This window comes from Oryctolagus cuniculus, chromosome 1 (assembly GCF_051225735.1).
Source record: "Oryctolagus cuniculus isolate XC-2025 breed Fujian yellow rabbit chromosome 1, ASM5122573v1, whole genome shotgun sequence".
NCBI lineage: Eukaryota > Metazoa > Chordata > Mammalia > Lagomorpha > Leporidae > Oryctolagus > Oryctolagus cuniculus.
This window is the reverse complement of record NC_142867.1, coordinates 144,891,552-144,917,417: the sequence shown is the minus strand read 5'-3', so window position 1 is coordinate 144,917,417 and position 25,866 is coordinate 144,891,552. Positions and strand designations below refer to the sequence as shown.

Sequence of the window (25,866 nt, the reverse complement as noted above, 5' to 3'; positions counted from 1 at the left end):
AAAGTCATCCATCTGCTGGTTCACACCCCAAACAGCCACACCAGCTAGAGCTGGGCCCATCCGAAGCCAGGAGCCTGGAGCTTCTGGGTCTCCCCCGTGGGCACAGGGCCCAGGACTTGGACCATCTTCTATTGCTTTCCCAGGCCAGAACGAAGAGCTAGGTTGGAAGTAAAGCAGCCAGGGCTTGAACCAGCACCACATGGGATGCCGGCACTGCAGGCGGCAGCTTTACCTGTTAATGCCACGGCAACATTCCCCCCCCCGCCCCCCAAATTAAGTTCTTGACCTGAAAGATCTTAAAGTCCCTGAGGGGGTTGTGTGGTGCACTGTGAGCATTCTAGATTTCTCTGCCCAGCATTTTTTTTTCTGTCCTATCCATATAGTAGCTGACTAGCTTTGGGGAAAATAGAAGTAGTGTAAAATGAAACTTTCATGCCCCAGTGTTATTACTTGGTTATGGGAATATAAAAGGAAGAGTAGATAGGAGAAGGAGGAACTGCTTAAAATTGGAAGAGTTTACAGTGAGGATGAACAAGCCGTTAGTTTCAGTGGCTTAAAATTAAGAGAATTCACTACCGAAATAGCGAACTACATGTGTCTATAGCTTATCTAAGAAAGCTGAAGAAAAAGTAGTAGGCAACAGGCAGAACTTTAGGTTAGGAAATGATCAAACATTTAGGAAGTCTTTATCCTGTCTGGAATGGGATAAGGTTATAAGCAAATAAAATTATTAACAAATATGGTAAGCAAAACATTGTTTCTAAAAATTAGAAACTAATCAAACACCAACAAAAGAATATTCTATCACTTAACATGCTATTATAAAAATAATATTCATGAGAGTACTTTTTAAGCACATGATAGTAAACAAGCATTTAAAAAAATTAACAAGGAGCTGATGCTGTGGCATAGCAGGTTAAGCAACCACCTGCAGGGCTGGCATGCCAAATGGACACTGGTTCAAGTCCCAGCTGCTCCACTTCCAATCCGGCTCCCTGCTGAAGGCCTGGGAAAACAGTGGAAGATGGCCTAAGAGTGTGGGTCCCTGTCCACATGTGGGAGACCTGGAAGAAGCTCCTGTCTTCGGATTGGCCCAGCTCTGGCCCTGCCATTTGGAGAGTGAACCAGCGGATGGAAGACCTCTTTCTCTCTCTCTGCCTTTGCCTCTGTCTCTCTTTAGCTCTGCCTTTCAAATAAATATTTCTTAAAAAGTAGATTAGGAAAGTGAAACTGTTTTGAGTACAAAAGCAAAGGAATTAAGAAAAAAAATAGGGACCAGCAATGTGTCAAAGCCAGCTAAGCCACCACCTGTGAATCTAGCATCCCATACGCTCCAGCTCCCTGCTAATGTGCCTGTGAAGGCAGCAGAGGATGCTCCAAGTGCTTGGGCCCCTGCACCCATGGTGGGAGAACTGCAGGAAGCTACCGACTCCTGGCTTTGGCCTGGCCCATTCCCGGCTGCTGTAGCCAATTGAAGGGTGAACCAGTGAATGGAAGGTCAGTAGGTCGGTCGGTCGGTCGGTCGGTCTCTCCCTCCTTCCCTCTCTCTCCCTCTTTCTCCCTGTCTCTCCCTCCCTCACTCACACTCTCTCCCTCTCCCTCCCTCACTAATACTCTTTCCCTCTCTCTCAGTGTGTCTCTTCTTCTCCCTATGTAACCCTGACTTTCAAATAAATAAATATTTTTGACAGAGTTATAGAAAAAGAGAGAGAGAGAGAGAGAAAGGTCTTCCTTCCATTGTTTCACTCCCCAAAAGGCCACTACGGCCAGCGCTGCATTGATCCAAAGCCAGGAGCCAGGTGCTTCCTTCTGGTCTCCCACGCAGGTGCAGGTGCCCAAGCACTTGGGCCATCCTCCACTGCCCTCCCGGGCCACAGCAGAGAGCTGGAAATGAAGAGGAGCACCGGGACTAGAACTGGGCACCCATATGGGATGCTGGTGCTGCAGGTGGAGGATTAATCAAGTGAGCCATGGCGCCAGCCCCTCAAATAAATAAATCTTAAAAAATATAATCTAAGCTTCACCAACATTGTGTCTGTCATCTCCTGGTGTTCCAAATGCTTGGAAGACACAGGTAATCACTGAGGAGTGAACAGATGCTCTCACAGCAGCAATGGAACCGACCGTTAGTTGTAGAAAGTGAATTTTTATTAAAGATTTATTTATTTGAAAGAGTTAAACAAAGAGAGTAGAGGCAGAGAGAGAGAGAGAGGTTTTCCCTTTGAAAGCTCACTCCCCAGATAGCTGCAATGGTCAGAGCTGTGTCGATCCAAAGCCAAGAGCCAGAAACTTCCTCTGGGTCTCCCACGCGGGTGCAGGGGCCCAAGGACTTTGGCCATCATCTACTGCTTTCCCATAGCATAGAGCTAAATTGGAACAGGAGCAGATGGGACTAGAACCAGTGACTATGTGGGATGCCGGCGCTTCAGTAGGGTGTTAACGCACTGTGCCACAGCTCCAGCCCCTGTAGATAGTGAATTAATGTTGCCACCGACATACTTAATTGTGTGATTTCATAAAAGAGGAATCACCTCCTTTTAGAAAGAAAATGTAGAAAATGCAGAGAATTGGAGTTTGCCAGGCAAGAAAGATGAAAATATATTGATACAAGCTGTTTGGAGTGATCTCTACAGGTTTGTGGTTCACAGTAGATCATAAAATTATCCTTGAAGGGGAGGAAATTACAAGGTTGTTGCAGGGATAGGGAGAAAATTTAAAGTGGTTTGTAGTACCTGAATAGGTTACACATTGGTACGTGAGGATACAGACTAGAAAGGTAAAGGGTAGAATGTCAAACTGTATTTTTTCAGAAGGCAGAGGTACCTGTTGATTCCAGAGAGTTGGAGTAACTAACCTGGAATGGAGGCTAAAAGCATGAGAGAAGGATTAGACAGAGACCAGGTTATTAGATGTTTTGTCCATCTGGATAAAAGGGCCCCCAGCTGCTGCTTCCCTCTTTAAGCACTGTGACCAAGGCCCATCCCAACTCTTTTCCCTTCCAGAACCTGAACAGAATCAGCATTCTTCTTGCATCTCTAAGCTTCAATGTCCTCACTCTAACAAAAACAGAAATGCAGCAGAGAGAGTGCTGTAGTAAAAATCTGCTTTGTTGTCATTTTGTCACCCAGCATTCACTTACCTTTGGTAAATATTCTTTCCTTTGCCCTTTGGGGAACTAACTCCATTCTCAGTTTCAGATCATGTGCAAGTAGAATTGTCTTTTCCTGATACTCTCATTTTAAGGATAAATTTGGACAAAAAGTTCATCCCATGTTTTGGGCCACAGTGACTGGTTAGATGTGTGCATGTTAGCACATTGGAAGGGACTAATACAAGAGACAACCCATTTTTAATTATGCTGAAGGTTGAAGGATATAACTGTGAAACTGCCAGACACAAAGACATAGTGAAGCCAGCCTAAATATAGCCAAGAAATGCTAGAAAATGAATCCTTATGGCATCATTAGGTCAGCATGAACACTGCTGCCCAAGGTCATTCTCATTTCCAGACTTTTTCAGGTACCCAAGTCAACAGCTTCTCTTTTTTGTTAAGTTATATTTGCTGTCACTTACATCCAAATTCTTTCTCACAACATGAGGAATCTCTATTTCTGGCTCCCTCTTCCATGTTTGCCCTCTAGATATTCATAAATATTACCTTCTCACTCAAATTGTCTTTCTATAAAGGGGGATAAAGTTAGTGATTTCATACTTTTCTCCATCCTCCACCTCCTTTCATACTGTCCTAAGTATTAAATGGAATAATATACAAAAATCACAAAATTGTTCCACAACACTAAACTATGGCACACAGTACTTAATTTCTCTATATGAAATCTGGCTCAAATCCTCAGTTTTAACAGGTGGGAAATATCCCATATGAGTGACTCCTGGGACCTTTTGTATACTTAGCTTAGTCCAGTGTCAAACACAGATACTAGGTTGGCCAATGCAGTGTTTTGCTGCAGCTCCCGAGACAATGGAGCTTGAACATTCGTCATCTCAGCAAATATCATTTCATTCCTTAGGAACCGCTACTGCTTCCTAGACAACTTCCACACAGGACTCATCCACTTAGAACCTGTCTTTACAATGCTACTGTTAGGCAGCTCTCCAACTTTCAATCCCTTCCCTCATCGTCTTCAACCTCATCTTCTCTTCCTAGGAGCACCTAGATGAAAGCCACTCCTACATGAGAATTTGGATAGTCCTGTACAAAAGATGTGTCGAAGCTGGTTTTGGAAAGGAAACATGGAAACTGTTAATAGCTCCTGACACCAAGAACCCAGAGCTCCTCAGAAGACAAGCGTGAAAAGTTACATTCTTTCCTTTTGGAGTTCCTTCAGGCAGGAAAATGTAATCAACAGCTCAGTAAATTACCCTGCAACAATTGAAGAGTACCTAAAGCTGAGTAAGTAGGATGAGCAAGATTAATTTCCCTCTCATTTTTGTCAGCAAACCTCCCACCCACAATGAAGCTTCCGTCGTGATCAAGAGGGGTTACTTGCTGCCACCTCCTTTTGGACATTGTCGCTCCCCGTCTTCATGGGGGAACGACACTAAGCCCTGCCTAGGCTTCATATCCGAGTCACGGCACCATTATGTCGCTCCCCCTCTTCGTGGAGGAACGACACAGGACCCTGCGCTGTTCTTTCGTCTGCTCGGCCCTCCCTGGGTTTGCTGCTGGTTCTTCCCGGGTTGGCTACTATCCCTTCCACCTCCGTGGAAGGGCAGTTCCCCCTGGCCACATTCCCCACTTCCGCAGGGGAGCGGCACACCGCCGGCCGGCTCTCTCGGGGGCTGCACAGGTGTTCCCCTTAGGTGTTCCCCTTAGATGTTCCTGGTGCATGCCGTCTCTCTCCTCCTTTATAGTCCTCCTCCGCCAATCCTAACTCGGCTGCCCACACGCCGAGTACGCTGCTCTCCTCCAATCAGGAGCAAGTCCTACAGTTTATTGGCTGAACTGGAGGCAGCTGTGTAGAAGCTGTTTTCTTCTCTCCCAGCACCATATTGTGGGAGAGCAGATGCACAGAATAAGTCTTAATTCCAGTAACTTAGTCTAGTCCGAGTTGCTCCCCACAGGACATTACACTTAATAGATGGTCCATGAGTGACAAACTTTCTTACTGCCTCATCTGGTATTTCTCTGAATGGAAGAATATGAGATCAGGGTAAGAAGACTTGTTGTGTAGACCCCACTCAGTAACTCAACCTCTTTAAGCCACCATATCTCCCTTTGATGGAAGTCCTCAATAAGGTCATGGGTACACAGAAAACACCCCAGAATGGAAGTTACATGCTCTGAGTTCCCTTCTATTGGCTTTTCTACTAATTGGGTGACTCATTCTCTAATGTGGAAGCATGAGAACCAAATGTCAGATGGGTGTGCTGTATCACATGTATTTGTAAGATCAGGAATTAAATTTAATTAATTAGAAATCAAATGTAAAGATTAGAAACTAAAGGAATAAATGAACGTAAAATGAAACTTTTTAATTATTGAATTATGAATAGCAAAATGGCGGCTAATTGGGTAATTACAATATATGCATAAATGAAATGAATGTGATAAAGAATAGGAAGGAGGAATTGGGAAGACTTTATCATAAGATATCTAAACTACTTGTAAAAGTTTAGTTATTTAAAAATGGACTTAGATGACTTGTGAGTGTATATTACAATCTCTAATTCAGGCACTGAATTATTTTGGAAGAAATGTTATTGGTAAGCTGGGAAAGGAGAAAAGATTGAATCCCATGAAATTTTTATTTAAAATATTATGAAATAATAAGAGGAACAGAGTAACAAAAAAACCAGAAAACAATGAACAGATGGCAATAGTGAGTTCTTATATATCATTAATTATTTTTTTTTAACTTTTATTTAATGAATATACGTTTCCAAAGTACGAATAATGGATTACTATGGCTTCCCCCCCATACCGTCCCTCCCACCCACAACCCTCCCCTTTCCCACTCCCTCTCCCCTTCCATTCACATCAAGATTCATTTTCGATTATCTTAATATACAGAAGATCAGCTTAGTATACATTAAGTAAGGATTTCAACAGTTTGCTCCCACACAGAAACATAAAGTGAAAAATAATAGATGATTTTTTTAATGATGATGAAATCAGATCAGACCTATTGTCATGTTTAATCCCAGTGAGAGTCAAGTTGGGAGTTGATAATTTCTTTTTTTTTTTTTTTACAGAGGATCAGTTTAGTATGCATTAAGTAAAGATTTCAACAGTTTGCACCCCCATAGAAACACAAAGTGAAATATATTATTTGAGTACTCGTTATAGCATTAAATCTCAATGCACAGCACATTAAGGACAGAGATCCTACATGAGGAGTAAGTGCACAGTGACTCCTGTTGTTGACTTTACCAATTGACACTCCTGTCTATGGCATCAGTAATCTCCCTATGCTCCAGTCATGAGTTTCCAAGGCTATGGAAGCCCTCTGAGTTCTCCGACTCTTATCTTGTTTAGACAAGGTCATAGTCAAGGTGGAGGTTCTCTCCTCCCTTCAGAGAAAGGTACCTCCTTCTTTGAAGACCTGTTCTTTCCACTGGGATCTCACTCGCAGAGATCTTTTGCCAGAGTGTGTTGGCTTTCCATGCCTGAAATACTCTCATGGGCTTTTCAGCCAGATCTGAATGCCTTTAGGGCTGATTCTGAGGCCAGAGTGCTATTTAGGGCATCTGCCATTCTATGAGTCTGCTGAGTATCTCACTTCCCATGTTGGATCACTCTCCCCTTTATTTATTCTATCGGTTAGTGTTAGCAGGTACTAGACTTGTTTATGTGCTCCCTTTGACACTTAGTCCTTTCATTATGATCAATTGCGAACTGAAATTGATCACTTGGACTAGTGAAATGGCATTGGTACATGCCACCTTGATGGGATTAAATTGGAGTCCCCTGGTATGTTTCTAACTCTACCATTTGGGGCAAGTCAGCTTGAGCATGTCCCAAATTATATATCTCTTCCCTCTCTTATTCCTACTCTTATGTTTAACAGGGATCACATTTCAGTTAAATTTCAACACTTAAGAATAACTGTGTATTAATTACAGAATTAAATCAGTCATATTAAGTAGAACAGACAAAAAAACTACTAAGAGGGATAATGTATTAAGTTGTTCATTAACAGTCAGGGCTATGCTGATCAAGTCACCGTTTCCCATAGTGTCCCTTTCACTTCAACAAGTTTCCTTTTTGGTGTTCAGTCAGTTGTCACCGATCAGGGAGAACATATGGTATTTGTCCCTTTGGGACTGGCTTATTTCACTCAGCATGATGTGTTCCAGATTCCTCCATTTTGTTGCAAATGACTGGATTTCGTTGTTTCTTACTGCAGTATAGTATTCTAAAGAGTACATATCCCATAATTTCTTTATCCAGTCTACCGTTGATGGGCATTTAGGTTGGTTCCAGGTCTTAGCTATTGTGAATTGTGCTGCAATAAACATTAGGCTGCAGACCGCTTTTTTGTTTGCCAATTTAAATTCCTTTGGGTAAATTCCAAGGAGTGGGATGGCTGGGTCGAACGGTAGGGTTATCTTCAGGTTTCTGAGGAATCTCCAGACTGATTTCCATAGTGGCTTGACCAGTTTGCATTCCCACCAACAGTGGGTTAGTGTCCCTTTTTCCCCACATCCTCGCCAGCATCTGTTGTTGGTAGATTTCTGAATGTGAGCCATTCTAACCGGGGTGAGGTGGAACCTCATTGTGGTTTTGATTTGCATTTCTCTGATTGCTAATGACCTTGAACATTTTTTCATGTGCCTGTTGGCCATTTGGATTTCCTCTTTTGCAAAATGTCTATTGAGGTCCTTGGCCCATCTCTTAATTGGGTTGTTGGTTTTGTTTTTGTGGAGTTTCTTGATCTCTTTGTAGATTCTGGTTATTAACCCTTTATCTGTTGCATAGTTTGCAAATATTTTTTCCCATTCTGACGGTTGTCTCTTCACTCTCCTGACTGTTTCTTTTGCAGTACAGAAACTTCTCAATTTGATGCAATCCCAATAGTTAATTTTGGCTTTGACTGCCTGTGCCTCCCGGGTCTTTTCCAGAAACTCTTTGCCTGTGCCAATATCTTGAAGGGTTTCTCCAATGTTCTCTAGTAACTTGATGGTGTCAGGTCGTAGATTTAGGTCTTTAATCCATGTTGAGTGGATTTTTGTGTAAGGTGTAAGGTAGGGGTCTTGCTTCATGATTCTGCACGTGGAAATCCAATTTTCCCAGCACCATTTATTGAATAGACTGTCCTTGCTCAAGGAATTAGTTTTAGATCCTTGATCAAATATAAGTTGGCTGTAGATGTTTGGGTTGATTTCTGGTATTTCAATTCTGTTCCATTGGTCTATCCTTCTGTTTCTGTACCAGTACCATGCTGTTTTGATTACAACTGCCCTGTAGTATGTCCTGAAATCTGGTATTGTGATGCCTCCGGCTTAGTTTTTGTTGTACAAGATTGCTTTAGCTATTCGAGGTCTCTTGTGCCTCCATATAAATTTCAGCACCAATTTTTCCAGATCTGAGAAGAAGGTCTTCGGTATCTTGATTGGTATTGCATTGAATCTATAAATTGCTTTTGGGAGAATGGACATTTTGATGATATTGATTCTTCCAATCCATGAGCATGGAAGATTTTTCCATTTTTTGGTATCCTCTTCTATTTCTTTCTTTAAGGTTTTGTAATTTTCATCGTAGAGATCCTTAACGTCCTTGGTTAAGTTTATTCCAAGGTATTTGATTGTTTTTGTAGCTATTGTGAATGGGATTGATCTTAGAATTTCTTCCTCAGCCATGGCATTGTCTGTGTATACAAAGGCTGTTGATTTTTGTGCATTGATTTTATACCCTGCTACTTTGCCAAACTCTTCTATGAGTTCCAATAGTCTCTTGGTAGAGTTCTTTGGGTCCCCTAAATAAAGAATCATGTCATCTGCAAAGAGGGATAGTTTGAGTTCTTCCTTCCCAATTTGTATCCCTTTAATTTCTTTTTCTTGCCTAATAGCTCTGGCTAGAACCTCCAGAACTATATTGAATAGCAGTGGTGAGAGTGGACATCCCTGTCTGGTCCCAGATCTCAGTGGAAATGCTTCCAACTTTTCCCCATTCAATAGGATGTTGGCTGTGGGTTTTTCATAGATTGCTTTGATTGTATTGAGGAATGTTCCTTCCAAACCCAGTTTGCTTTGAGTTTTCATCATGAACGGGTGTTGTATTTTATCAAATGCTTTCTCGGCATCTATTGAGAGAATCATATGGTTTTTCTTCTGCAGTCTGTTAATGTGGTGTATCACATTGATTGTCTTGCGCACATTAAACCATCCCTGCATACCAGGGATAAATCCCACTTGGTCTGGGTGGATGATCTTTCTGATGTGTTGTTGCATTCTATTGGCGAGAATTTTATTGAGGATTTTTGCATCTATGTTCATCAGGGATATTGGTCTGTAATTCTCTTTCAGTGCTGCATCTTTTCCCGGCTTAGGAATTAAGGTGATGCTGGCTTCATAGAAAGAATTTGGGAGGATTCCCTCTTCTTCAATTGTTCTGAATAGTTTGAGAAGAATTGGAGTTAGTTCTTCTTTAAATGTCTGGTAGAATTCAGCAGTGAATCCATCTGGTCCTGGGCTTTTCTTTGTTGGGAGGGCCTTTATTACTGTTTCAATTTCTGTCTCAGTTATGGGTCTGTTTAGGTTTTCGATGTCTTCCTGGTTCAATTTAGGTAGGTTGCATGTGTCCAGGAATCTATCCATTTCTGATAGGTTTCCCTGTTTGCTGGCATACAAGTCCTTGTAGTAATTTCTGATGATTCTTTTTATTTCTGTGGTGTCTGTTGTTACATTTCCTTTTTCATCTCTGATTTTATTGATTTGGGTCTTTTCTCTTCTTTTTTTAGTTAGTTGGGCCAATGGGGTGTCAATTTTGTTTATTTTTTCAAAAAACCAGCTCCTCGTTTGGCTGATTTTTTGTAATGTTTTTCTTGATTCAATCCTGTTGATTTCTTCTCTGATTTTAATTATTTCTCTTCTCCTACTAGATTTGGGTCTGGTTTGCTGTAGGTTTTCTAGATCCTTGAGGTGAATAGAAAGCTCATCTATTTGGTGCCTTTCCAATTTCTTGATGTAGGCACCTATTGATATAAACTTTCCTCTTAACACTGCTTTTGCTGCGTCCCATAAGTTTTGGTATGTTGTGCTGTTATCCTCATTTACTTCCAGAAAGTTTTTGATTTCTCTTTTGATTTCTTCTATGACCCATTGTTCATTCAGGAGCATGTTGTTCAATCTCCATGTGTTTGCGTATGCTCTAGGGATTCCTGAGTTGTTCATTTCCAACTTCATTCCTTTATGGTCTGAGAAGCTGCATGGTATGATTCTAATTCTTTTGAATTTGCTGAGACTTGCTTTATGGCCTAGTATGTGGTCAATCCTAGAGAAGGTTCCATGTACTGCTGAGAAGAATGTATAATCTTTAGCTGTAGGATTGAAAGTTCTGTATATATCTGTTAGATCCATTTGGGCTATAGTGTCGTTTAAATCTACTGTATCCTTGTTGATCTTCTGTCCTATTGATCTGTCTATTTCTGAGAGTGGAGTATTGAAGTCCCCCAGTACTATTGTATTGGGGTCTAAGTCTCCCTTTAAGTCCGTTAACAAATCTTTTAGATAAACCGGTGCCCTGTAGTTAGGTGCATATACATTGATAATTGTTATATCTTCCTGTTGAATTGATCCCTTAATCATTATGTAGTGTCCCTCTTTGTCTCTCTTAATGGTTTTTGTGGTAAAGTTTATGGTGTCTGATATTAAGATGGCTACGCCCGCTCTTTTTTCATTTCTGTTGGCATGGTATATCTTTTTCCAGCCTTTCACTTTCAGTCTGTATGGATCTTTGTTGGAAAGATGTGTTTCTTGTAAGCAGCAAATAGATGGGTTTTGTTTTTTAACCCAATCAGCCAAACGGTGTCTTTTAACTGGACAGTTCAGGCCATTCACGTTCAATGTGACTAATGATAAGTGGTAACTTTGCCCTGCCATTTGCCAAAGATAAGTTCTAATATATGCTTTGAATTCCCTGTGATCTTTTGCTGTGAGCTTTCCTTCCTTGGTTTCCTTCCTTTACCTTCTTTCATATTGATGACCGTGTTTCTTTGTTTCTGTGTGTAACACATCTTTAAGCATCTTTTGCAGGGCTGGACGAGTGGCAACAAATTCTTTCAATTTCTGTTTGTTATGAAAAGTCTTTATTTCACCTTCATTCACAAATGATAGCTTTGCAGGATATAATATTCTGGGCTGGCAGTTGTTCTCTCTTAGTACCTGGGCTATATCTTGCCATTCCCTCCTAGCTTGTAGAGTTTCTGATGAGAAGTCAGCTGTGAGTCTGATTGGAGATCCTCTGAGAGTAATCTGACGTTTCTCTCTTGCACATTTTAGGATCTTTTCTTTATGTTTCACTGTGGTAAGTTTAATTACAACATGCCGTGGTGAGGGTCTCTTTTGGTCGTGTTTATTAGGGGTTCTGTGAGCTTCCTGTACTAGGATTTCTCTGTCCTTCTCCAAACCTGGGAAATTTTCTGCTAATATCTCACTAAAAAGGCCTTCTAATCCTTTCTCCCTCTCCATGCCTTCAGGAACTCCTAGAACCCGAATGTTGGGTTTTTTAATAGTATCCTGAAGATTCCCGACAATATGTTTTAGATTCCTAATTTCCTCTTCTTTTCTTTGGTCTGACTGTATCCTTTCCTGTTCTCTGTCTTCTAAGTCCGATATTCTCTCTTCTGCTTCTCCCATTCTGTTTGTAAGGCTCTCTATTGTGTTTTTCATTTGATCTATTGAATTCTTCACTTCAGTCACTATCCCAGTTTCCTGTTGTACTAGTTGTTTCGTTTCATTTTGATTCCTCCTTAATATTTCATTTTCACGAGAGAGATTTTCTATCTTGTCCATTAAGGATTTCTGTAGTTCAAGAATTTGTTTTTGAGAACTTCTTAATGTTCTTATCAATTTTTTGAGATCTGCTTCTTGCATTTCTTCTATGTCATCATCCTCATAATCTTGAATTGGGGTGTCTTTTTCATTTGAGGGCTTCATGGTGACTTCCTTGTTTTTATTACCTTGGTTTTTGCGTTTGTTATTTGTCATATTGGAGATATTTGGTTTCTTCACTGTGGTGCTTTTTCTTGTTATACTATGACTCTAGATTAAGTGGACTATCTGTTTTTGATGGAGCCTTAGGGCTTGAGATGGGTGTGGCCTGAGAGCTCTGTTTGGTGTGCCAAAGGTGACACTCCCAGGTTAGGCGTGGTAAACCTCTCTCTCTCTCTCTCTCTCTTTTTTTTTTGATTCAACAGGGAAGTTATTCTGCACAGCTGAACAAAGTTGGAGGTAGTTAGCAGGCAAATGATATACCCACAGGAGCCAGAGATCAGAAGCTCTTTCCCAAGGACCACACAGGGAATCTGTTCGGCCCTTAGAGTGGGCTCAAATTCTCCTTCAGTCTCCCACTGGGTTGCCAAAGTTACAGAATTGTAGCGTCTCTGGAGAGTGCTCACGTGAATTCCGTGAGTTCTCTCCCCCACCGTCTCTTTTTTCACAGTCTCAGTTCAGTAGCACCATAAATTTACTAAGTCCTAATCTCCTGTTAATTCGCCCCACCCAGAGTCAGGTTTTACTGCTAGGCTCAGGGCCGGTGCAGACCTGAGGTCGCTCTGCTTATGACGTATGTCCAAGATGGCGCCTGCTCTTTGTCTTGCTCGCCCTTGAGAGGTGAGCGGAGAGAGAGAAACCCGTGTCCATACCAGTCACCTTTTTTTTTTCCCTCTCTCTCTCTTCCAGTTAGCTTGGTGAAGTCCCCCCCGCCCCGGGGGTCGTTCCCTCTAGTCTCCTCTCTCCGCTTGCCTGCCGGTGTCTCGGGTTATTGAGGTTCGGCTCACCTCGCGTTCCAGCGCTGGTGTGTTGAGTCTGCCGCTGATGTCCCGAACTGTGGGCTCCCACGCTCTCCACGCAGGTCTGCTCCCCTTCCAGCGCCGATGTTATCATTAATTATTTTAAATGTAAGTGGATTAAGTTTTTCCATCAGAATAGAGTGGCTGAATGAATAAAATAGCAATATCCAACTTGATGCATATAAGAGACTCACTTTAGCTTTAAGGGCACATGTAGGCTTGAAAGTGAAAAGTTGTAAAAAATTATTCCATGCAACCAGTAACCAAAAGAGAACAGATGTGGTTATATCAGACAAAATAGACTTTACTCAAAAGAATGAATTAAGCACCTCATAAAGATATCTGCACCTCCATGCTTATTGCAACATTAATCACAACAGCCAAGATATGGAGACAACCTAAGAATCCAGTAACTAAAAATGGATAAGGAAATTGTGAGAGTGGAGATAAACACACATGACATATTTTGAAAAATTCACAGAAAATGGAATTAAAAGATAAGTATTTGGCACAAAATGAAATCCATGCAGTTTCTTCATAATTTGCATTTTCCAAAATTTTTAAGTGCCTTCATAATTAGAATTACAGAGACCTTGAAAAAGAAGAGCCTTCCTTTTGCAACAACAGCGATGAAACCGCAGGACTTTATGCTAATGGAAATAAGTGTGACAAAGAAAGAAAACTGCTATGTTATCTCACATAGAAAGTCTAACAAGAAAATTTAAAAGTTGAATACATAGAACAGAAAATAGAATGATAGCTACCAGTGGTGGGTGTGGTAGGAGGAGAGGATAGAGGTCAACATATACAAAGTTGTAGTTATGGAGGATGAAGAAGTCTAGATAACTAAAGTACATCATGAGACCTATGGTTAGTAATATTGTATTGTGTCCTGGAAACTTGCTGAGAGAGCAGATTTTTGAATGATCATGAAACAAAGCAAATTACAAAGGAGTAACTGAGATTATGGCTATGTTAGTTGCCTAACATGAATATTTGAAATAATCATTTCATTATGTATGACAAGTCTTCAAAAAGTTGATGGAAATGCATATTATGAAAAAGAAAACTTGGGGCCTGTGCCATGGCTCAGTTGGTTAATCCTCCGCCTGCGGCGCCAGCATCCCATATGGGCACCGGTTCTAGTCCTGGTTGCTCCTCTTCCAGTCTAGCTCTCTGCTGTGGCCTGGGAGGGCAGTGTTGGATTGCCCTGGTGTTTGGATACCTGCACCCGCAGGGGAAACCAGGAAGAAGCACCTGGCTCCTGGCTTCGAATCAGCACAGCGCCGGCCATAGAGGTCATTTGGGGAGTAAACCAATGGAAGGAAGACCTTTAAAAAAAGAAGAAAACTATGAATTTCAAACTTTTGAACAAAAATATCTTTTTAAAAACAGATTTATTGGGGCTGGCACTGTGGTGTAGCATGTAAAGCCACCACCTGCAGTGCCAGCATCCCATATGGGCTCCAGTTCAAGTCCTGGCTGTTCCCCTTCCAATACAGCTCTCTGCAATGGCCTGGGAAAGCAGTAGAAGATGGCCCAAATACTTGGGCCCCTGTACCCACCTGGTAGACCCTGAAAAAGCTCCTGGCTCCTGGCTTCGGATCAGCACAGCTCTGCCTATTGTGACTAACTGGGGAGTGAGCCAGTGGATAGAAGGCCTTTCTCTCACTCTCTCTGCCTCTCCTTCCCTATCTGTGTAACTCTGACTTTCAAATAAATAATAAGTTAGTATTACAAAAATCTTAAAAAAAGGACTTGGGCCATCTTATGTTTTTCAGGCCATAGCAGAGAGCTGGATCAGAAGTGAGCAGCAAGGACTCAAACAGGCACCCATATGGAATGCTGGCACTGCAGGCAGTGACTTTACCTGCTATGCCATAGCACCAGCCCCACCAAAACTTTTAGTTTTATTTTGCACAAAACTTTTGAAATATCCTCCAATATCGAAATGTATTGTATACCTTAGTATATCATCTAAATAAAAGAGAGAATAAATAACATTTAAATCAGATGGCATAAATTGTTGTTGAAAATCACAGAAGACAAAGTTGCAGCATCTACTCTGTTCTCAAGTAAGCCTTTCTATATATATATTTTTTAACTCTACAGAATCAGAAATGGACTCAGCAACAGTGCACTCCCCCTATTTCCTCAAAAGGATTCATGTTTGCTAGAGACCATTACTAAAGAACAGAGCAGCATGTACCAAAGAGCACAAAGCCCAACAAAGAGGAAGATGAGGGCCATTGCAACAATTCAGATCTTTTAGTATTCCTTCTGCTAGAACCCCTGTGAGGCTATTCTATTCCTAAATGCTCTCAAATCTTGTTCCCTCCACAGAACCTGCTCTGCTACTCCATCATTCTTCCAGATTCCCTCTCTCCTTCCCAACACATTTTTATTCTGCCTTGATTTTTTTTTTAAGATTTATTTATTTAACAGGCGGAGAGTTACAGAGAGGCAGAGGCAGAGAGAGAGAAGTCTTCACTCACCAAATGGCTTCAATGGCCAGAGATTTGCCAATCTGAAGCCAGGAAGCAGGAGCTTCTTCCCCATCTCCCAAGTGGGTGCAGAGGCCCAAGGACTTGGGCCATCTTCCACTGCCTTCCCAGGCCATAGCAGAGAGCTGGATCAGAAGTGGAGCAGCCACAACTTAAACTGGCACCCATATTGGAGGACTCAAACCTGCGCCCACATGGGATGCTGGCACTGGATGCAGCAGCTTTATCCACTATGCCACAGTGCTGGCCCCTCCAAATCCATCCTGATTTAGGGAGCAGTCTTCTCTATAGTGTCATACAACCTCTAGAGGACACAACTTAATTTAGCAATGTCTTTCGTTTGGAATCATATCTATGATCACTTTTTTTTAATTTTTATTTTTTGACAGAGTGGACAGTGAGAGAGACAGAAAGGTCTTCCTTTGCTGTTGGTTCACCCTCCAATGGCCGCCACAGCCAGTGCGCTGCAGCCGGCGCACCACGCTGATCCGAAGGCAGGAGCCAGGTGCTTCTCCTGGTCTCCCATGGGGTGCAGGGCCCAAGCACTTGGGCCATCCTCCACTGCACTCCCTGGCCACAGCAGAGAGCTGGCCTGGAAGAGGGGCAACCAGGACAGAATCCGGCGCCCCGACCGGGACTAGAACCCAGTGTGCCGGCGCCGCAAGGTGGAGGATTAGCCTGTTGAGCCACGGCGCTGGCGATCACTTCATTCTTGTAAGGTTTTGTGAGCTCTTTCCCATCTATTTTCTTCTCACCAAAATTTTCATTGAGTTCTCTTTGCTCTCTAAAACAGTGATGTCATTTTGTTAATAGTGTACACATATATTTCCCCATTTTAGCCAATCATTTTGCAGTAATAACCTTTTTTTAAGTTCTTTTTTTGTTTCCTGATTTTTTTCAACTTTTATTTAATAAATATAAATTTCCAAAGTACAATTTTGAATTATAGCGGCTTTCCCCCCATAAGCTCTCTCCCTCCCTCAGCCCTCCCATCTCCCACTCCCTCTCCCATCCTATTCTTCATCAAGATTCATTTTCAATTATCTTTATATACAGAAGATCAACTTAGTATATACTAAGTAAAGATTTCAACAGTTTGCACCCACACAGATACACAAAGTATAAAGTACTGTTTGAGTAGTAGTTTTACCGTTAATTCACATAGTACAACACATTAAGGACAGAGATCCTACATGGGGAATAAGTGCACAGTGACTCCTGTTGTTGATTTAACAATTGACACTCTTGTTTATGACGTCAGTAATCACCTGAGGCTCTTGTCATGAGCTGCCAAGGCTATGGAAGCCTCTTGAGTTCACCAACTCTGATCTTATTTAGACAAGGCCATAGTCAAAGTGGAAGTTCTCTCCTCCCTTCAGAGAAAGGTGCCTCCTTATTTGATGGCCCACAGTAATAACTTCTAATATTCATCTAGGTTATAATCTGCTGAAATTAAGTTTCATATTATTTTCTTCTATTGTTTGCCTAAGGCCTCACTGAGTATCATGAATCCACCTTGGCCACAGGCACCTGCTCATTTCCTTTACATATGTTATCAGTTTACAAGTAATGGCAGTTTCTTCCTTTGCCTGTCTTCTGCATCTGCAGTTTCTTCATTGTCTCTGCAAAAGGAGGTATACTTCAAGCCTTCTTCCTCTCATGTGCTCTCCCATTAATAACAGAGTTCTCTCCCTGTATATAGTTTTGCATCTCCGGAATTGTTTTTGGTTGTTTGCTGAATTCTTTATGATAAATGTGGTCCTGACACCTGTAAAGCCCACCAGAATTTCCAAATATAAAAATTGAAGTCTAAGCAACATAAGCAGCACCAAAAAATTTCCCTGTGAGAAGGGATTGTAAAAAGTGTCCCATTGAATACATTCTAAAAAAATGGTAATGTCATCAAAAAGAAACCCGGAGAACCTGTTCCAGAATAAAGGAGACCAAATATAACTAAATGCAGTACATGATCCTAGACAAAATCCTGTAATGGAGTTTGATTTTTTTAAGCCACAAAGGACATAGTAGGTAAACTGACCAAAATAGAATACGGATGAGAGATTAACTGAAAGTTATGTGTCAGCGTTAAATTTACTGAAGGAAATAATTGAATGTGTAAGAGAATTCTTTCTGCTTAAGAAGTACACTATGAATCTATATTCATTATATAAAAGTTAAAAAAAAAAGAAGTACACGATGAAATACTCAAGGAAAAGTGCAACATGTATGAAATGTATTCTCAAATGCTCAGGAATGTATGTGTGTTTTTGAACATGCACAAAGGGTGAGGAAAGACAGGAAGGAAGGAAGGAGACAGAGAAAAGAAATGGAAAATTGATCAAAATATTAATAATAGGTAAATCTGAATAAAGGGCTTACCATCCATGCAACTTTTCTGCAAATATAATTAGCTTGACACAAACACATTTTCTTACATGGACCCTTGACTATGTTTTCCTGAGTTTTACCTAACTTTTGCAATTTTTAACTTTCATTCCCACAGCTGCCACAGCTATACACAGTCAGTTGTCTCAGGTTCTGTCCCAGGCAAAATCCTGGGGTCTGCTGTCTGCATTTGAAGCAGTTAATGTTTCAGCATGATTTTGCATACTATTGGAAAGGAGCACCCAAGAAAGAGTTTTTCCTAATGATGCATAATGTAAAACCAAAGAGAATCAACATTTTATGAAACCATGTTTACAGCATGTAACCACAAATCTCTTTCTTACATGGTACCACGTCATGTGTCCTTGGGCTTTTAGGATGTGAACTGATTTCCAGATTTTCTTCTGTGCCAAGTCTATTGCCTTCTCTACCGGATTTCCTTCTTCCACATCTGTGTTTTCCTCTTTGGTGGGACCCTCTCCCCTTCTTGCCATCCTCAAAATTATTAAAAAAATTTTTTTTGCTAACAGTTGTATGGAAATTAATTCATATATCCATGAAAATATATGACATTTTTTCTCACAGTTGAACATTCATTACCTGAACCAATTTTAAAAGAATTTCATGACTTCAAAAGAAAATTGCATACCCTTTAGTTATTAACCCCTCGCATTTCATCTCCCAGCCCTCATAAACAACTAATTTACTTTGTGTCTATCAATTATCCTATTCTGGATATTTCATAAGGATGGAATGTGGTCATTTGCAACTGACCTCTTTCACGTAGGTTAATGTTTCTCAAGGTTCATTCTTGTTGCAGCATTGATCAATGTTTCCTTTTTATGGCTGAATTATATTTCATTGTAAGTATGTGCCACACTTTGCTTATCCATTCATCAGTTGAGGGACATTTGTGTGGCTTCCACATTTTGGCTGCTGTGAATGCTGTTGCTGTGAATATTTATTTGCAATTTCTCTGTGCATAATTTTTAATTTATCTTGTGTATAATGCCTAGGAGAAAAATTGCTGGCTTAAATGGCAACTCTGTGTTTAATATTTTAAGGAACTGTCTGACTCATTTCCAAAACACACTGTTTTCATTCTCTTTAACAGTATGTAAGACTTTGTATCTCTCTACATTTTCTCAAACCTTATTATCTGTTTTTTTCCCATTTTTACTTATTTGTTTTCATTTTATTTGAAAGACAGGGAGACAGACAAACAGAAACAGAGAAACAGATGGCAAGAGATCTTCCATTTGCAGGTTCACTGCCCAAATGCCCATAACAATGGGCCAAGCCAAAGCTAAGAGACTGGAATTCCATCCAGATCACTGAACTGAGTGGTAGGGACCCAAGTACTTGAGTCATTGCCTGCTGCCTCCCAGAGTTCACATTAGCAGGAAGTTAGATAAGAGGAGGAAGAGGGGCTGGCGCTGTGGCACAGCGGGTTAAAGCCCTGGCCTGGGGCGCCAGCATCCCATATGGGTTCTGGTTCTTGTCCCTGCTGCTTCTGTTCCTATCCAGCTCTCTGCTGTGGCCTGGGAAGGCAGTAGAAGACACCTGAGTCCTTGGGCTCTTGCACCCACGTGGAGACCTGGAAGAGGCTCCTAGCTTCAGATTGGCGCAGCTCCAGCCATTGTGGCCATCTGAGGAGTGAACCAGCAGATGGAAGACCTCTCTCTCTCTCTCTCTACACCTCTGTAACTCTGTCTTTCAAATAAATGAATCTTTAAAAAAAGAAGCCATAAGAAACATATTTGTTAAAAAAAAAAAAAAGAGGTGGGAGAACCAGATTCAAACATAACACTTGGATGTGGGATGTGAGCATCCCAAGAAGTGCCTCAACTTGTGCCAAATGCTTACTCCTGTTACCTGGTTTTTCAATTGTGATCATTCTAGTAGGTGTGAAGTGGCATTTCATAGTGGTTTTCTACTTCCTTTATGAGTAATGAAATCAAGGAACTTCTGTTATAATTCTTTACTTTTAGTGGCATTTTAGGAAGGACATGAACTATTAGTATAGTTGATCTACTAAGTATAACTGGATGAAAAATAACTTATTTTAAATATGTAAAAGTAAAAATTTCTTCTAAGTATTGAAAACATTTGCATAGCAATCTCAGGGTTTTGTCCACCTGTACTGTTTCCTACTTCAGTTCCTTTTAATGTTATGTTGTCTATGTGGTTAAGGAACTGTAATATTGTGCACTGAATTTGGCTCAGACTATATTACTTCAGAAGGCAGAGACATTCCCAGTGGTAAACTCTGAGGTATGGCAGTAACTTAACTGGATTAAGACTGTAGGTGGGAGAGTAGAGGCCTCCAAGTTATTGCTTTGTCAATCCACATGGATCAGTTCCTCTACTGATCTCCACGGCTTCCAGTTCCTTGCCCTGGGTCACATCCCACATTTTACCATCCCAGGACCTCCACAGAATCACATTCATTCTGAAGCGTTAAGCTCCAGACAATGCAGGTTGAATGGTATAACTTCCAGATAAGAAGATAGAAGGATGGTAGAGTGAGGGGGCTGCAGTGAACACGTTTTATTTATTTTTTATTTTGACAACCAGAATTTCCAACATTTTACTGTAGAAACTATCTTAAGTGCCTTCCAGGAAATTGTCCAATGTTTTGTTCAACATTTATTTATTTGAAAGGCAAGAGTGTGAGGCTGGTGTTGTGTAGCGTTAGCAGGTAAAGTGCGGGCATCCCATATGGGTGCCAATTCATGTCCTGGCTATTCTACTTCCAATACAACTCCCTGCTAATAGCCTGGAAAAGCAGTGGAGGATGCTGTTTGGACCCTGCCACCCATCTGGGAGACAGGATGAAGCTCCTGGCTCTTCACTTCAGCCTGGTCTCACACTGGCTGTTGGGGCCATCTGGGGAGTGAACCAGCACATGGAAGATTCTCTCCCTCCCTCCCTCTCTATAGCTCTGAATTTCAAAAAAAAAATGACAAAATCTTTTAAAAATACAGAGTTACACAATGAAAGAGACAGACATATCATCCATCTTGTGGCTCAATTTCCAAAGAGCTGTCATGTCAAGGCAAAATCTAGGAGCCCAAAACTTCATCTGGGTGTCCCACATGGGTGGCAGGGGCCCAAGTACTTGAATCATCATCTGCCGCTCTCTTAGTCACATTATCAAGGAGCTGCATTGAAAGTAGACGAGCCAGGACTAGAACTGGTACTCTGATATGGGATGTTGTTATCACAATAGGTAGCTTAATACACTGTACCACAATGCTGGCCCCATTCACCCAACTTGATTCCCAGTTTGTATAAGTGGCAGTTCCATCCCTCCAGATCCCTATTTTAAGGGTACAGATATGCCCAGTCTTGGTCAAAAAGAACATTATTTGGCAGTGCAAGGAGGCCCCCTCAAATATGTTACCCTGATTCATCGACCAGTATTCACCTCTTGATCATGGCCTAAAGGTATTCTGGGGGAATCCATCATAACTCCATTACCTCACCAAGATCAAAGGTGGCATCTCCAACTATATAGGTGATGGATATACTAAGGGCAGATCTTGCAGTAGTTGTCATGTGTGAATAGAAAGATGGCACCAAAACCAGCTTTCCTAAAGGGATGCCATGATGACAACAGCCCTGTGAATACTATTCTAACACTCTAAGAAGAGCACCATGCACATTCTGATGTAGCATGAGTAATCTGCAGCCCCTTATCAGCCCTATGGAAGTGGTGCCTGGGTCAGACTGGGAAAGTAGAATAGGGTCATGAGGTGGGGATAAGGGGACAAAAATTTCCTTCTATTGGCAAGGTCATCCCTCCTACTCATTTTTTCCCATAATTTCCCACTTACTCTAAGGAATTTTGTCCTTACATTCAACCTTACTTTGCCCTAGCAGTTAGGTAACTGTTCCACATTCCCACCACCAGTATCTAGGGGATTATTTTGCCGTGCAAAAATGTAATCAATTCAGCCAACCTGAAGAAATACCCAGGGCAGGGAGCTACCTTCATAAGCTTATTTTCCAATAGGAAAACATCAATGCCCCAAAGTATGGTTTCCCAATGCATTACTATGCCTCTCATGACAGATTCTCAACCAACAATAATAATGTTCCTAGACCTTAACCCAATCAGTCCCATGTCTACTATGGCAGTAATCTTCAACCACCCCTGAGGTGAGGTTCACCCTCCTGTGTCATGCTCTAGTCATTACAATATTTTCTTTAAAAAAAATAAGATTAAGCACAATTTTCTGAATAAGATATGTGACTTTGACCCTCTTCAGATATGACTTACCTCCCTTATTCCTCCAGAGGCCAAGAAATAGTCAGTGATGGGGAGGGTATATGGGCTGCCACACAATATTATACAGACTAGGAAACAGCACATGTACTCAGACTTCTCCGGGGATGGAAGGGCCTTAAGGGGCACTTGATAACCATCCCCCTAGAGAACCAGTGGACTGTAATGATTTAGAAGCCAAAAGAGATGAGTAAGTGCTGAACTAATTGCTTTTTTCCCCTAAGTATAAACCCTATGTTACTCAAATCCCATGTCTCCAAAATAGTACACATAAAAGACAACAATCATTGGGAGGAGGAAATCTTCCTCCCTGGAAATGCTGAAGGAGTAGAGACAGATCTCCCAATACAGTGCCTTCAGAAAATGTAGGTGTGGTTGGAGACACCTGGCTGGCTTGATGCCTGCAGGTATGGTTTGGATGGGGCAGGAACTCTTTATTGGGCATGGATGCCGGATGCCTCTGCGATAGTGGCTGATCCTTGAATGCCACAACTTTCTGGGGCTGTCTCACCCTGTCTGTGGTCAGTGCATTCTTTGATGGGTAATTTTGGTCAGCCAAGGGTGCTTCTTGGCTAAAGGACTTTGCATTATTCATTTTACAGGAGGAAGTTTTGTAGTTAAAAGGATGTCCCTGGACAGTATCTGCCTGGGCCTGCAATTGTGCCTTAAGAGTTTTCACAGGCTTTGTCGGAGAGAAACGTGATTCTTGGGGGCAGGTGATTCTGACACCATGGCTACTCCCTGGTTTCACATCTAACACCTTGCCAATGTGTGTCTTCACTTGCAGAGTTTTGGTGTTGCCAGTAGAGGCAGCTCTACTATTAACTTTGCTTTGGCTCTGCACAGATGATGGTGGGGAAGTCCCCTTTCCAAGGAAACTTTCTTGCCCTTTGTTTGTGCTGCTAGGACAAATCCATTGCAAACATTTTTTTATCTGTTTTTGGAACAGATTTTCAGGAGGAGGCTGATCCTTCAGTGACGAGGTTGGGGAAGATATGCTTCCAAGCATCTTCTTTAATGCCCTGTCTTGACCAGGGCAGCTCTTCCTACTGGGTTGTGGTGTCCCCAACCCTGCCTCCCCTTCACCAAGCTCCCCTGTTTTTGGTTGCAAATGACTCAGCCTCTTTGAGTTTGGTGGGACATTCTTATCCCAGCAGTTCTGCAAGATATGCTTAGGGACCCAGGGCTCCTGATGCTGTTCCATGCTGACTGGTGTGTTGTCCAAATGTACATGCATAACATGAGAAGCTGCCATCTTCCCATTGGAGACACCCTGGGCACGAGTCAGCAAGGTTTTAGAAATCAAGTTATGTGAGGCAACAGCATATCAATAGACTGGCCTTGAACAGGGTTATGATCCCTATTCTCCAATTTCAACTTTAATTCTTTAACCAAGTTGTTTTTAAATTCTGATAGTTTATGATCCTGGGAAACTGATGTTGGTGAGAGAATTTCAGTAACCAGGGTAGTTTTTTCTTTCTTTGTTTTCACATCTACCACTGCGGAGTCCACTGACTTGTTGGTTGTCAAGGCATTGGCAGAGTTTGATAGAAGAGCAAAGAGCTCCTTTGCCTTAAATATCTCTCTAGACTTATTAAACCTTGGGAAGTATTCTGAAGTCTTTACTTTGGGAGCCTGATGTCTTTCTGCTTTGTTGCTGGAACTCACTCTTATCCTTTGGCTCAGGTCCAGTCCCATCATGACTTGCAGATACCAGCACTGGGCTGTGTCTATTGTCTGGTCCAGTCTGTTTCTTAATTTGTCTGCGATGCATGGACAAGTCTTTCTGCCATCCTTAATCTGAACACCTGCAAGCTCCTGTTTTTCCTCTGGGGACAGGGGTCTCAGGTCCCCCTGTCCTCCCTTCCCTGGAAGTGATGCAGCAGGAAGGAGATGATCCAGATTGGGTGCTGACTTTATTATCTTCAATTTGTCTCTACACAAAGCTGTAGAGCTCCTACCAAGTGACCTGGATACCATAACTTTGGAATGCATCCCAGAACTAAGGCGATCTTGGGAGGAACAACAGGAATGGCCTAAGGAAGAAGATGAGTCCTCTTTCTTGCTGAAGATGTGTATGGATTCAAAGACCCTGGTGGGAAAGCCACACTTCATCCTCATGCAAAAACTGCTTATATGGTCTTCCAGCATCTTCTGTTTGCCGGGGCCCAAGAAATAAATCTCCTGGGAAGTGTTCAAGCTAATGTTTCTCATAGATGATGCCCCATCTATCTGTTTTTCACTGTGAGATTTCTCAGCAAAAGATATTGTCTGCTTAAGGGCATGCCATGAACTATGAACAGTCTCAGGAAGTCTACCCTCTTTTATTTCTTCAGTTTTCTTATTCAAATGTTCTTTGAGTGCAATTTCTAGTTGTTTCTGATTTATACTTATCCCTGAGGCCCTTGAATCATTCCCATACAGACTCACTGTATGACTTCCTTGATCTTTCTCAGAGTCAGACCCTAAACTGTTATCTGAGTATCCTTCTGGGTCACTCAATAGATGATCACTTGGGCCATTCTTTGGGCTGTGTCTCTGATGGTCCTTCTCTTCGTTATCTGACTGAAACTCTTCTGAGCTTGTCTCATGGGAGATTGGAAGTTGGCTCGATTCAGAATTCCTTAAATTGTTGCTACTCTGTTCCTTCAACAAAGATATCCATTTGAGTCTGTGAAGACTCTTTGATGCATATATTTCAGGAACATCTCTCTCAGGATTAATCAGTGTCAGAGACTCATTGACCCTGTGGGGTAGGCCCCATCGGTGTTGAATGAGTCTCTTTCTAAGGTGGTACTCAAATTTCTTGCGAAGCTCACTGCTCAGAGGGTGATCTCCAGGAATGATGGAGATTGGAACATGGATTTTGGAGGACTGGCTCACCAATGAAAAGTTGGGAGGTGGAGGACAAAGGCATTCCTGGGATGTTTTGACCACAGAGGGTAAACCCCACAAACGTTCCTGTTCTTTCTGTAGCACATTGTATTCTAGCTGATGAAGGTCAGATTGCATGAGACACTGTGCCTCATTATGGGGTCTATGGAAGCACACTCCACAGATCCTACGCTGGAAATCGGGAGATGTTGGTAGCATTGGGGGATTGGAGATGGAAGGTTGGACTGAGACTGTGCCAGAGTAACATGTTGTGACTGCGATTGGGAGACAGTTTTAGTTGAGGATTGAGATTGGATCTCAGGCAAGATCAGAGGCTGGAAATTGGGAAGTCCTAAAGATCCTTGAGATGTGGAAGCTTTGGAGATGCCATTAAAGATGACCCAAGTTGAGAGACAGTCATCTGAATGATGGATAATTGAGCACAAGGACTCACTGTGCAAAGATGGAAGACCCCAAAAGTATTTGATGCATTTTTCTGGTAATTGATTCTCAGAGGTCCTAGGAGATGGAGGCTGCTGGTTCATTTGCAGCTCCTCTGGTTTGCCTTTGCTGTTTCCAAAATAAAGGAAATGTATAATGTATCATGTATAATCAGCATCTGATACTAGCATTGGCTCCAAAGTATATGGTCAGTGGTCTGGACTGACTGACTCATGCTTATCAGTGTCTGGCCCCAACATTTTCTCTGAAGCATTTAACTGGTATACTGGCCTGTCTGCTGAGTCATGGTTATCAGCAACTGGCCCTAACATTTTCTCTGAAGTATATAGTTGGAGGTCTGACCTGACTTCTGTGTCAGGCTTATCAGCATCTGACTCTA

At 41.8% G+C, this 25,866-nt stretch overlaps 1 long non-coding RNA gene and 1 pseudogene across 3 annotated transcripts in view; one reads left to right on the top strand and one right to left on the bottom strand.

The window, feature by feature from the left end:
* The window catches only part of LOC149128683 (uncharacterized), a 38,392-nt gene extending 21,968 nt beyond the window's left edge, over positions 1-16,424 (top strand). Inside the window, exons 2-3 of one of the 2 annotated variants that reach the window (XR_016236218.1) lie at positions 4,166-4,411; positions 12,862-16,424. This is a non-coding gene — a long non-coding RNA (uncharacterized LOC149128683). Of the gene's footprint in view, positions 1-4,165; positions 5,489-12,861 lie in introns of those variants that run through there. The other variant, XR_016236216.1, reaches the window with a different exon arrangement.
* A 52-nt stretch (positions 16,425-16,476) lies between these two features.
* LOC149128682 (spermatogenesis-associated protein 31D1-like) overlaps positions 16,477-25,866 on the bottom strand; it is a 113,328-nt pseudogene continuing 103,938 nt past the window's right edge. Inside the window, exon 4 of the transcript XR_016215012.1 lies at positions 16,477-25,606. The product of XR_016215012.1 is annotated as a spermatogenesis-associated protein 31D1-like (transcript). The remainder of the gene's footprint in view (positions 25,607-25,866) is intronic.